Source organism: Cryptomeria japonica, chromosome 5, assembly GCF_030272615.1.
Source record: "Cryptomeria japonica chromosome 5, Sugi_1.0, whole genome shotgun sequence".
Taxonomy (NCBI): Eukaryota; Viridiplantae; Streptophyta; class Pinopsida; order Cupressales; family Cupressaceae; genus Cryptomeria; species Cryptomeria japonica.
In genome coordinates, this window is record NC_081409.1 from 549,167,642 (window position 1) to 549,181,707 (window position 14,066).

Below are 14,066 nucleotides of genomic sequence, written 5' to 3' on the forward strand. Positions count from 1 at the left end.
GAAATTGACACTTCACAAATAAAAAATGTTTTTTACTTTTGTAGATAAGAAGAGATACTGGATAAAGTTCAACATAAAAAAAAAAAAAGGGGGTTATTATAATTTAGGGATGTAAAATAAATTATAAATATTGATAGTATAAAGTTTATTTCATTTTTTAAATCCATAAGCATTAATTAATGGAGCAGCTTGTTTTTCCCTAGTTTCAAATAAGGAAATTGACACTTAACACAGAAAGAATGCTTCTCACTTGTCATAAGAAGAGATACTTAATAGAGCTCAACATGAAGGCAAAATTTTGTAGTCTTAATTAGAAGAATTTTACAAGTTAGTCTTAGAAACACAATATCTTAATAGAGCAAAATTGTCTATAAATAGCTCAACATTAGAGTTTGATTTGTAATTATAATCCACTACCTATATTTTGCTATTCCTCGGTACACATATATATAGCCTATTTTCTAGAGTAACATGGAAGTAATGCCCCTAGTGTTTTCTTTCGCTACAAATATTAAGAGGAGTCTCTTGATGAGCTTTATAAGTTAGTATCATTCACAATATAAGAATCAATAGCATGAAAAGGATTGCATTACCTATATAAGCAATGCTAGTTTCTTATGGTTCATGAGAGTTTGAAGGGATGCTATTATCGGAAGGCAATTATTCCATGCTATAATATTGGAAACTACTCTTATCACTAATATTAGTATAACCAACATAAAAAATAATGAGCCAACATTGGAAGCATTATAAAAGGGTGGAGGTGGAGGGGGAAGGGGCGGGGAATTGTGTCAATAAAAAGAACCTACTAGTATTGGTCAAGTAATCTTTGTTTCTCCAAAATCCATTTATTAGATTCAACAAAACTTGGAATGTTTGGTAATATTTTGATAAATAACAAGGAGAAATCCATTACATAAGTTTTTTGGGTGCATAATCTAAATCAATAAAGAAAAGGAGACTCAATCAAAGAAAACTATCGACGAGTCAAGAGAAGAAGAAAGGTAATTAGGGGAGAGACTTGTGACATTAGGACTCAAAACAATCTCAATCATGAGCCAAACCAAAGGGAGTGCGATCATAACTAAAGGTTTCATGTGCCCATGAAAAGTGATACGGTCACACCTTTCAACAAGGTTGGTAGCCTATTATACTAATGAAGGTTGTTTGGACAACCTTTCAATCTCTTGGGTAAACCTATAGATTGAGGCATAAAAAAATAGTATGGGAGGGCAAAGGGGATGTTCAAATAGGGATGGTAAACATGTTAAGGAGGGTAACTTGCATCATGGTGGAGAAGTTGTGAAGAGAATATTCATGACACATGGGCCATGAGATGAATTACCAAATTATCTTTAGGCTACCCTCTAGGCCTATGCAATTATGGGTACTTATAGAACCTCAAATAAAGTTGGCCATATGCATTATGTATATCATGCTATTGAAATTTTATGTTTGATTGTTTGTAAATCAATAGTTGTGGATTGCCTTTAAGTTTTAGGGTGAACCACAAATATGAGAATCTCCCCCTTTTAGAGGAGGATTTTTTTATTAAGATGATTGGATGCATTCTTGATACTCCTCTATAGATTTGTCTTGATCCTCTTATAGAGCTTGAGTGTGCTTCATGGGCCTTTGATACTCATATTGGAGTTGTCACACCTCATCCTTCCCCTCAACTACAAGGAAAACCTTCTCATATGTAAGTTGCATGTTGTGATTGAGTGTAATCTTGATGTTTTCATTGGAGTCCTTGTAACTCCTCACCTTGTCTAATATGAGATGAGTTTATGGTTAGGTATTATTTGTGGATTATTTTATATTTTTGCATTTTTATTTTTTATTTTTTATTTTTCCATTCTTTATGATGGTGTTTAGTTTTTTGTGTATTTCTTTGGAAACCTTTTCTCATATCACCTTTCCCACAAATGCTAGTTTAGGATAGTGTTAAAAAGGAGTTAATAAGAGTTGACCTTCTCTAGAGGTTGCTTGGGTAGTGAAGTCATCTTAAGCTAACAGAGTTGTGCAGAGGATGCACGAGGAAGAACATAGCTTGTCTATTTTGTCATATTTCTTCTGACAATGCAATTATTTATAAAACCATTTGATTTTTAATAATAACTAAAAATATATAAAATTATAAATATCAAACATATGATAAAGTTAAAAGTGTAGCTATAATTAATCCATTATAAATAATAATTTCTTATATAATATTATATAAAAAATAAAATTATTAGATAATAATATAATAAATTAATATATAATGTAATATAATTTATACATGTCAATAAAATAATTACAATACATTAATTTTATAAATAAAATATTCTTAAATAATTAATACTTATTATTATTTTTTTGGCTTGGTAAAGGGCTTATAGCTGAATTTATTTTAATATGAACAAAATTTTAATATGAATAGAATTTTACATCTTACAAAAGGATCCATGTCCGGATCTTCTCGGAAAGAGACAAAAGGAACACATTAAAGCCTATACTATCTCAGATTAGATGACTGAACTATGAGAATCCCCATATGACAAAATAGGGTTATATTACATTACATAGTATTTCAACTATCTCTAATACTACCAAAACCAGAGAGAAGATACTACCCCATCCCGACCATACATCATATACAAATACTTATCAATGTATATGCCATTACAAACCATGAAAGATAACTAAGGAGCTTCATAGGAATTAACCTCGGTTATGCATGAGGGAGACATCAATGTTTGCTGTCGGACCTTCATCTTCCCCATTGTTGTTGTTGCTATTCCCGCTCGAGGAAAACGCTTGTTAAACAGTTGAACTCTCGAACCCAAGGAAGATTAACATCAATATCATCCCCATTGGGGGAACAAGCACACCGCCATCTGAAAAACCCATGTTTTTGAGAAAATCCACACGACGATGCTTCACTAGTTTGCCAACCTCCAAACTCGCATGATCCCAAATGAATAATATTGGGAACCTCGGCATTGGAATCCTATTCCTACTCATAATCCCTAAATAAGAAGATGGAGGAATAGTGAGATTATGGTCTATCTCACAGAGGACTCTGTCAATATCCCTCAAAAAACCTAGCTTGAATACCCTCACACAGAACTCCTGCGCAACCACCTTGGGTTCCCCCAAATTCAGGAGTGTAGCCAAAAAATGTGTCAGAATATCGGAGTTAACTCTGTATCTGTGGTCGGCAATAAGAAATTGAACCCCCAAAATATCACATATTACATCCAGCAGAGGAGGATGTGATATTTTGGTCACTTGTTGTAGCCGCTTGTTTGTGATTGGGCCCAGGAAGGCCATTTGCCTCTAATATGAATTATGGATTCAGACGACAACACCTAAGTGAGAACCTGCGGTATTGTGGATGAACAAGATAGCACAGAATTGAAGCAAGCCAAAAAGTGATGTATTCCATTTGAAAATCCAACATATAGTAGTTCATGAGATTCCAAGGGTCACAAAAACCCCTTGAGAATCAAAGCCCAACAGTCACATTTGTTTATTACATAATAAAATCTAAAAACTACGAAAATTTAAAAAAACTATATGAAATTTTATCCTAACTTTAACCAGGCATAACTTTCTGCTCGGGACTCGAAATTATGAGTCGTTCTTCCAAGGGCTGAAAATGCCCCAAAGGCCTTCAAAATTGACAATTACTAACATATAGACAACGTTCTAAAGGACATACAAAACTTTCAAGGGCTGAAAATGCCCCAAAGGCCTTCAAAATTGACAATTACTAACATATAGAAAAACTAAAAAAAATATATAAAAAATATTTTAAATTTTCTTTTGATCATTACTCCCTCCTTGAAGAGCAATGGGCTCCATTGCATCAACACTCTGAATGAGATGAGGGAAATGGAGCTGAAGCTGCTCCTTGGTAAACCACTTTCCTTGTTGAGCGATCTGCCCTGCTCGAACCACTTTGTATAGATAGATCTGCTGTTGTTTGAGTGTTTTCACCATGGTGTCCACAATTTGATCACATTGGATTGGAGAAGCTGCACCTGGATTCAATTTTGTAGTGGAAATTGTTTTTGCCACATCTGCAACATCTAATAGTGGAGGAAAATATGGCTTCAAGAGTTCCACATTGAAGACTGGATGAAGACCCAGAAATGGGGGTAAATTAAGCTCAAAAGCATTATCACCAACTTGCTTGATGATTGTGTATGATCCATAACGCAGAGGGCAAAGCTTCCTATTGACACCCTGCAATCGTTCCTTTTGAATATGCAGCCACACCTTGTCTGTGACTTGAAAATTATGAGGAGTACGATGCTCATCATGTCTCTCCTTATATTTCTTATTGGTATGCTCCAAGATTTCATGGACTTGTTGTTGTAGATGATGAATTCTATCAATGAACTGGGCTGCCTTATCTTCCTCCTTACCAACACGTGGAAGCAGATCAGGTTGAATAAGTGGTATGGCAACATCCATGGGTGCAAGTGGCTGATAACCAAGACAAACCTCAAATGGACTGCGACTAGTGGAACTGTGGATTACCCTGTTGTAGCTATGCTGAATGTATGGAATACTTTCATCCCATGTGCGAGGATGTTTTGAGTGATACATGCGTAGAATGTGAATGATCATTTGATTCACTACCTCTGTCTAGCCATCTGTTTGAGGATGGAAAGCAGTAGACTTTGTTAATTTTGTGTCCATCTTTTCCCATAATGTGGACCAGAACTTACTAAGAAATCTGCTATCCCTATTTGAAATGATGGTATTCGGCAAACCAAAATGAACCCAAATGTGTTCAAAGAAAAGCTTTGCAGTATCCTCTGCAGAAATTGTTTTTGTACAAGCCACTATTACTGCCATTTTTGAGAACCTATCTACCACAACAACACACAATCGTGGCCTCTTTTGGTGGTAGGAAGACCAGACATGACGTCCATAGAAACCGAATGCCAAGGTTTTTCAGGAACAGGAAGTGGTGAATACAATCCAAGTTTACGATTGACAGGCTTAGCAATAGCACATGCGATACAAGCTTGAATATATGAAATGACATCATTTCTCAACTTTGGCCAATAAAAATAACTCTGAAGTATAGCAGTAGTCTTACCTATTCCAAAGTGACCAACAACCTTACTATAGTGAGCCTCCTATATCAGCTTTTTGCGTTCTACATTGGGCACACAGATTTGGCCAAGGTGACAAAGCATTCCACCCTGCAAATAGAAATCATTCACTTGATGTCCCTTCATCAATTGATTATAAACATCTGCAAATTCAACATCATTCTCATACAAGCAAGCCCAAGCTTCAGTTTGATGACCACATAAGTCCAATACCATATTGATAGCTGCAATCAGAGGTCTGCTCAAACAATCTGCTACTTTGTTAGTGCTTCCCTTCTTGTGGCGAATATTGAGATGAAATTGTTGTAGATAGGCTAACCATCGTTGGTGTCGATGATTTTGCAAATTCCCTTGTGTTTGCAAGAATTGAAGAGTTTTGTGATCTGTGTGGATGACAGTCTCCTTACCCAAAATATAATGTTTCCACTGCTTGCAGGCTTGAACAATAGCATACAGTTCCTTGTCGTAAGTGGTATACCGACACATTGTATCAGAAAAAGTCTGACCATGATATGCAAGTGGGTGACCATGATGCATAAGGACAACTCCCAAGGCATATTCTGATGCATCAGTTTGTATTTCAAATGACTGTTGCAGGTCAGGAAGAGATAAAACTGGTGCAGAACATAATCTTCGTTTTAACTCCTCGAATGCTTCCTGTTGAGCACCTATCCATTTAAACTTTGCCCGTGTTCCTCCCCGCAATGACTGATTTAGAGGAAAAGACAAATGGGAAAATCCCAACACAAATCTGCGATAAAAGTTTGCCAATCCAAGGAAACTTCGTAACTCTGTGAGATTTCTAGGAGATGGCTAGTCCTTAATTACTTGTATCTTCTCTGGGTCAACATGGACACCCTCACTGTCAATAACATATCCCAAGTATCTGTTACTCTGCATACCAAAGGAGCACTTTTCTTTGTTTGCATAAAGCCCATGATCTTGTAAAGTTGAGAGATTTTTTTCCACATGTTGCAAATGTTCATCCCAAGTTTTGCTGAAGATGAGTATGCCATCCAGATATACCACCACGAAAGAATCAGTGAATGGCCTGAGTATATCATTCATCATTCTCATGAATGTCGCTGGGGGGTTTGTTAGAGCGAAAGGCATCACTAGCCACTCAAACAATCCCTCTTTAGATTTGAAAGTTGTCTTCCACACATCAGTTGAGTCAATTGGTACTTGATGGTATCCCGATTTCAAATCAATTTTTGTGAAGAATCGGGCCCCTCTTATCTGGTCCAAGAGGTCATCTATCCAGGGAAGTGGATACCTATTTTTGACTGAAATTTTGTTCAAGGCCCTATAGTCAATACAAAGTCTCCAAGTTCCATCCTTTTTCTTTGCCAAAACAATGGGATTGCCACAAGGTGATGCACTTGGACGAATATGTCCTTTCTCAATCAATTCTTGTATTTGCCTCTTAATTTCATCATTTTCTAATACTGATCTACGATAGACCGGTTCATTAGGCAATGGAGTTCCTGGTATCAAATCAATAGTGTGTCCTACTTGGCAGTGTGTAGGTATCCCAGTTGGCAACTTAAACAAATTCTCATATTTTATCAAAATTTGGTCCATTGATCTTTTTTGTTGTGTTGTGGTGTTTGTGATGGTATTGGAATTATATACAGACTTCCTTTCTTCTTCAGAACGAATCATTAATAATATGAATGTTCCTGTTTTGGCAACCAACCTCCTACATTGCTTAGCACTAATCAAAGAGGTAGTGTATGCAAGGCTTACCTTTGGTATTCGGTATTTCTGCTCACCTAATCTGATTGTCACGCTGCGAGGTCTAGATTCAGACACCATGGCACTGGTACATATATGGCTGTCCCAACAAAACATCACAAACATCTAAAGGAGCCACATCACATATTACTTCATCGTTGAAAGGCTTTATAGAGTAGGAAATGCGACACTGCTAGTGCACTTGGATATCTCTCCCTTGACTTACCCATCCCATAGAATAGGGTTGCGGATGTGCTGTTGTTTTCAAATTCAATCTTTTCACGGACTCTGTTGATATTAGGTTCTTTTGACTTCCACTATCAACAATAAAGTGCAGGGCTTTTCCTTCGACCCACATCTGTGAGTGAAACCATCTCTCCTCATCCTCCCGGGGCAATACCTTTGTAGTAGCTATCGTTGCATATGGATTAGCCTCACCTGTTCATGACTTTCTTTTGGGCAAGATTCTGCCACCTGAGGTTCTTCCTTGTCCTCATGTGTCTCCATCATTAAACTTTTTATGGTTCTGCAATCTTTTGTGTTGTGAGAGGGACTCTTATGGAATTCACACCACATATTGTTCTCTTGCGTCTTCTTCATACCCCATGCCTTTTTCGTTGGTGAATTGGGAGAAGATTCCTTGGAGGTTTGTTTCCACGTAGTTTTTCTACCTTCGCTCTTCCATCTGTTATTTGCGAAGTTGTCCCTCCTTCCTTTCTATTTGAATTTCTCCTCAATTTTTGAAGCAAATTTATATGCACTAGGTAAAGTCTCTATGTTCAGGAATTCCATTTTGGTTTGAATATACCTATGGAGTCCACTCTGATATTTTAAAACCCAGTGCTTCTCACAATCTTTGATGCCAAGTTTTGTTGTTATAGCATGAAACAGATTAGTATATTCTTAAACAGTTTGGTCTTTTTTATGTCGAAGCAATTTCCACTGCATATATTTCTGTTCATATGTATCTACAGGAAAATATTCTTCCTTTATGTGCTCCATGAACTCTCCCCATGTGGGTTTTTGATCAAAGATGAATGTAGTGCCCGTTTCTACTGCCTTGGTTGCTAACTTCGCTTCCCAAGAATCTTTCACATGATTTTCAGCTTTGAGAAGAGCGAAAGTTATTTTCTCTTCATCTGAGAACTGGTTGACAGAGAAATACCTTTCCAGTTTTGAAATCCAGTCATCAACGACATCTGCATCAATCTTTCCTTGAAAGGTGGGTATATCGAAATTCACTTGCACCTTGAATGGTGTATACCCTGTGAATGGTGGGTTTGCAGGTGACCCACAACTTTCCAGCATATGCTTGAACTGCTCCATCATTTCTTCTCGTTGTTTTGTTAATGCATATGCAACCAACACTTTAATGTCATCGTCAGTTTGCAACTTAGCCATCTACAATCTTGTGTGTCTCAAAGGAAGGTAGTTTGAAGGATTCCTTGTTTCCAACCCCAATCTTTGATATGTTGATCGCATGTGATATGACATACATGAGCGAACTTTCTCTAATACCACTGATCCAAATTATGGATTCAGATGGCAACACCTAAGTGAGAACCTGCGGTATTGTGGATGAACAAGATAGCACAGAATTGAAGCAAGCCAAAAAGTTATCTATTCCATTCGAAAATCCAACATATAGTAGTTCATGAGATTCCAAGGGTCACAAAAACCCCTTGAGAATCGAACCCCAACAGTCACATTTGTTTATTACATAATAAAATCTAAAAACTATGAAAATTTCAAAAAAGCTATATGAAATTTTATCCTAACTTTAACTGGGCATAACTTTCTGCTCGGGACTCGAAATTACAAGCCGTTTAACTCGTTGGAAAGGTCTCCAAGAGTTAGGAGCGAATTCCTACAAGAACTTGCTTACGACAATGTTCTAAAGGACATGCCAAACTTTCAAGGGCTGAAAATGCCCCAAAGGCCTTCAAAATTAACAATTACTAACATATAGAAAAACTAAAAAAATATATAAAAATATTTCAAATTTTCTTCTGATCAGCCTCTTAGCCGCTGTCAATCTAATATTGGAATCCATTACAGCTCTTTGCTCTGCTCCGCTAAACACAAGGAATAAATGAAGAATGAAAAGCAGTTAGTTCTAGTTTCAAATTAATAGGGAAGGTGAAGCCTCTCTAGCAAGCTTTTCTTCTCATTAAATGAATGTCTAGAGATCGCAAAGGATTTATGGTTTGTTTGTGTGACCAACATCAAATACTCGATGAGGAAGGTGGCTAGGAGGTACTTTCATCGGTATATCTCTCAATCAACTCATTTCGCATGAGGGAAGTTTGCCTCTTAATGATTTTGAGTAGATTGACCCAGACATGATTACTCACCCTAACAAGGATGACTCGACCCATCCATGTCATAACTCTTTGAAGAAAATCGACATGCTCTTGCTGGCATTGATGTGTCCTACCATCACAATTGAACTTGGGCCCATTGATAGAATTTAAAATTTAAAATTTCAAAGCCGATCTCCCGTCGAGGAAAAGCTTTAGGTCCTACAAACCTCCAAGATAATGTAAATTCTATTACAGAGGTATGCCCATTATATTTTCCAATTTTTGGTTTTTGTATTTTTGGTTATTCTATATCCTCCAAATCTATCGGTATACCATATTTTGCCGTATTAGCTAGATCATCTACAAGAAGATTACCTTCCCTGTAAATGTGGTTGAATACCACTGCTTCAAAAGAACTAATAATACTCAAGGCCCTTTCTAACAATGCATTCAATTTCCAATTAGGAGTAGCCTCTCTTCTCAAGGCATTAATCGCTATAGTAGAATCCCCCTGAATCTCTAGCTTTTGGATAACCAAAGATCTACCCTTTTAAGACCAATCACCAAGGCTTGGAATTTTGGTTGATTGTTAGTGCCATGTTGCAATGGTTCTACAATTTTAGCTACGATCCTGCCATCCCACTTGGAAATACCACATCCAACTCTTGAGATGCCTGGATTTCCTCTAACTGCTCTGTCAAAATTTAATTTATGCCACCCCTCTCTTGGTGGCTTCGATTTGCAGTCCAATCTGACTTGTTTGCTTTCCTCCCCCCCTTTCCCATAAAATTGGGGAATTCTAAGACCATTCCACCTCCCTCGAGATTCTCCATCCCAGTGAGTGAATGTAGAATGCTTGTGAGATCTCTGCTCATTCATGTTGTTAATTATCTCTACAATAGCCATTTCAATTTTATTGGTTAATAATTCTATCTTCATCTTTGATTCCTTAAAAATTCTCCTATTCCTTTCCTTCTAGATTTTCCAAACCAAAATTGATAGGCTAGCAATCCACATGCCTCTCAATAATCCATATCTGTTTAACTTTGGCTAGCTCTTAAATAGGCTTAAGATATCTTGTGGAAGAGTTGAGGCCCACCCAAGTTTAGCACACAACCATTTCCAACATTGGCGAGAGAAAGGACATTGGAGGAACAAATGGCTAATGGTTTCTTCCTCCTGTTCATAGGACACATCTTGATGGTCCACTAAAACCAATTCTTCGGAACCACTCTACTGTGAGAATTCTCCCTTTAAGCATTGCCCAATAAAAGATACCAACTTTGGGAAGGCATCCTTTATTCCAACATTATTGCAAAGGAAGCTCTATTTTGTTCCAATTTTGTTGTTTAGTGAGATCCCTATAACCCTCCTTTGCCAAGATCCCTAGTGAGATCCAACATTATTGCAAAGGAAGCTCCATTTTGTTCCTGTTTTGTTGTTTTGTTGTTTAGTGAGATCCCTATAGGCACCAAAATTAGCTCCATCCCATCTTATTCTATCTCTTGCTTCTCTAAAATCCATCCACTTCAGTGAGAAATGTTGTTGGAGTCTTCACTGATGCACTCTTTCAGTTTGCCGGTTGCTCTGCTTTACCAGTTAAACCTCTGCTAAACCCTTTCACCGGTTGCCTCACTCTCACCAGTTGAACTCTTCAACCTGATTCTCTCTCACACACTCAGTCTCTTCTCTGATCGACGTTGAGAACTTGACTGAATGATTCTCTTCACTTCTTCACTCTCTCATGCAACAACAACCATTTTCATCGATTTAGACTTGTATATTTATAAACAAGTCTTCCCGCCAAAAACCAATTCAAACTTCAGGCATTTAGGGTTTCTTCTTCGACCTCGAGACAAACTAAATCCAATCAGATCTCATCATATATGATCGCCTTGATTAATGATCTGCAACACATCAATCAACACCGCCATTGTCGTGCCTTCCAGAACACGCCTTCCATATTTAGCAATCTGCTTTTAATCTGTCGGTTGATCTCTTGGTTGATCACCAAGAATGGTTTGGCGGTTTCCTTCACCTACTTCAATCTACTCAATCATTTTGTCCTAGATTTCTGTTGTCAATTTTAACTCGAGCCGCAAACCTCTGCTACACATCCCATGAATCACACAGTCGACATAAATGTCGACCTGCCACCATCTACCTCGCCGATAGACACTTCACCAACACACCACACCGACCTGTGCATGCATGCTTGCCACTTCAACTCCACATTGCATTACTATCGATATCCATCTCAGCTAGACCTCTGTGCCAGTTCGAACAAGATCACTGACCAACCCCATACCCAGGTTCATCCACAGTTCACAAACCCTACCGGTTATACCTTAACCGGTTTGTCATCAACCTTGCACCTTTCTTCTCTTCTGGTTGAACACCTTCACCGATTATCACTCTTGCCAAAACACCTCATGCACATCTTCATCAGATGAGAGCTTAACACCTCTACACCTTGTCAACTTTACTGGTGGACATACTTACCGGTAACCACCTTGATGACACCATGTCATCAACTTTCAACAAACTCCATCTTCAATCCGGCAATGTCCTCTATTTGTAGTTGTTCCAACTTTGCCCTCTTCATCACTTGACCGGTCCTCCTCTTGACCAGTTTGCCAAGATGGCAAACATGTCCTTCCTTCTCTGTACCGACAACTCAACATGTCTACCTTTACAGATCCGGTACACATCTATGATCTTAAGGTTAGGAGGCTTCCTCATCATTCACATTTGTCATCTAGTCTATGCATCCAATCTCCTGCCTTTTCTTCCTCAAACTTCCTTCTCTCAGAGGGATATGATGCATTTCATGCGCAATAGGAGATAAGCTCCACTTACCGGTGGGAGAGGATTCTTGTCATCTGCAACCTGCAATACACCAATGTGGCTTCCTTGTTTGAGCAACATATATTTAAACAGACACATGTGATCTGGTTGGGGTACATTCACTGTTAGTCATCTCGTCAAATGGTTACTGCATATTTATACGATGGGAGTCCTGCTAATTGACATCCACAAAGCATACAAGTGGCCTGCACATACTTCACCTCTGGTGTTGATGTGATTTAGATAACATTCCCCCTCTTCATCACAATCAACCGACCAACATTTTTCTCTCTTACAGATGTCATCATTTACTGGATGTTATATCATACCAGTCTCCTGTCCATATCTTCAAAACAAGTCAAGCACTAACTTGTGTATCAGTGACTCCAATGGCCATTGTGCTAAATGACATTGTCTCCCTTACCGATGACCTGCTAAGCTAGGTGACATCAAAGACATCACATTTGTTATGTATCAATGAGAGTGTTGTACATACATCTCTTATACTGTTAGCAATCCTATACCGGTTGACATCAATGACAACACAATGCCAACATAACGAACTGATAGATGGGTATCCCCCCCATGAGTCATCCCAAAATAGTGACTTCGAACCATCTGCTACATCCCAAGTCAATCTTCTCATAATCAAATCTCTGCAAGAAAGAATGAAATTCCACACTTTGGATCCTCTAGGAGGGTTGCTAGTTCTAAAAATTGACTCCGCTTCATCACCAACCAAATATTTGCTCTGTAGAATCTTAGCCCATTTTAGATTTGGTTATTCATACATTTACCATACTAATTTGGCCCCCAGAGCTTGGTTTTGCCACCCTTGTTTCCTCAGACCAACTCCTCCAAAGTCTTTAGGCTTGCAGATTGAATCCCAATCTATTAAAGCCATTTTTTTTTGCTGCCAACCCTTACCAAATTTTTTTTCTCATCTACTTATTAATCTTCTCAACAACTCCTGTAGGAAGGGCCAGGCAGGACATGGGATAAATAGGCAAAGCTAACAGTATTGCTATGAGCATCACAACCCTGCCTACCCATGTTAACCATCTGCCTTTAATGGTTAATTTTTTTTAATCTTCTCCTTTAATGGTTCCCAAAGTTTCGAAGATCTAATCCCACTTTCTAGAGGAAGTCCTAAATATTTACAAAGTAAATTGCCCTTGTTGGACCCCAAAATTCTCAAGATTTCTCTTTCTATCCACAGTTGAATGTAAAAGAAAAAGACTTTTGATTTTTCCATACTGATTTGTTGACCTGAGACCTTGGTATATTTATTTAGAATGGTTTTAAAATTTGCGACCTCTTGTATTCAACCCACCCCTAGAAGCATAGTATCATCTACAAATTGTTGATGAGTCACATTTGGGATCACACTGGTAATACTAATAGCTTCAATATTCCCCAAGGATCGAGCCTTTTGTAAATTTATTCCCAATACCTCTACCATTATTATAAATAGGAAGGGAGAAATCAGATCCCCTTGTCTTAAACCTCTGAAAGCTTCAAAGTAGCCCTCTGGGGTCCTATTGATTATCACTGAGTATCTTGGGGTGGCGATGCAGTAATAGATCAAATCAATCCATTGTTCACAAAATCCGAAAGCTTCTAGACATTTCCATAGGAATCTCCAATCCACTTTATCATAAACTTTCTTAATATCTAGTTTGATTAACATGCTGGAGAGTTTTTTTAACTGTATGGAGTGTATAGCTTCTTGAGCTATAATAATTCCATCTAAAATTGATCTTCCAGGCACGAAGCCTAATTGCTCTTCTGATATAATTTGAGGTAAAACTATCTTTAGCCTATTGACCAAGGTTTTTACCATTACCTTAAACAAGGTATTGCATAACGATATTGGCCTATAATCCTCAAAGCTTCTAACATTCTCTTTTTTGGGGATCAGTACCAAAGATGCGTTGTTCACTTCTTTTAAAAATTTGCTTCCATTTCTAGCTACTTCTAGTGCTGTTGTCATCTCCTTGCCAAGTAAACATTAACATTTCTAATAAAAACTTGCTGGAAAACCATCTAGACTAGGGGCTTT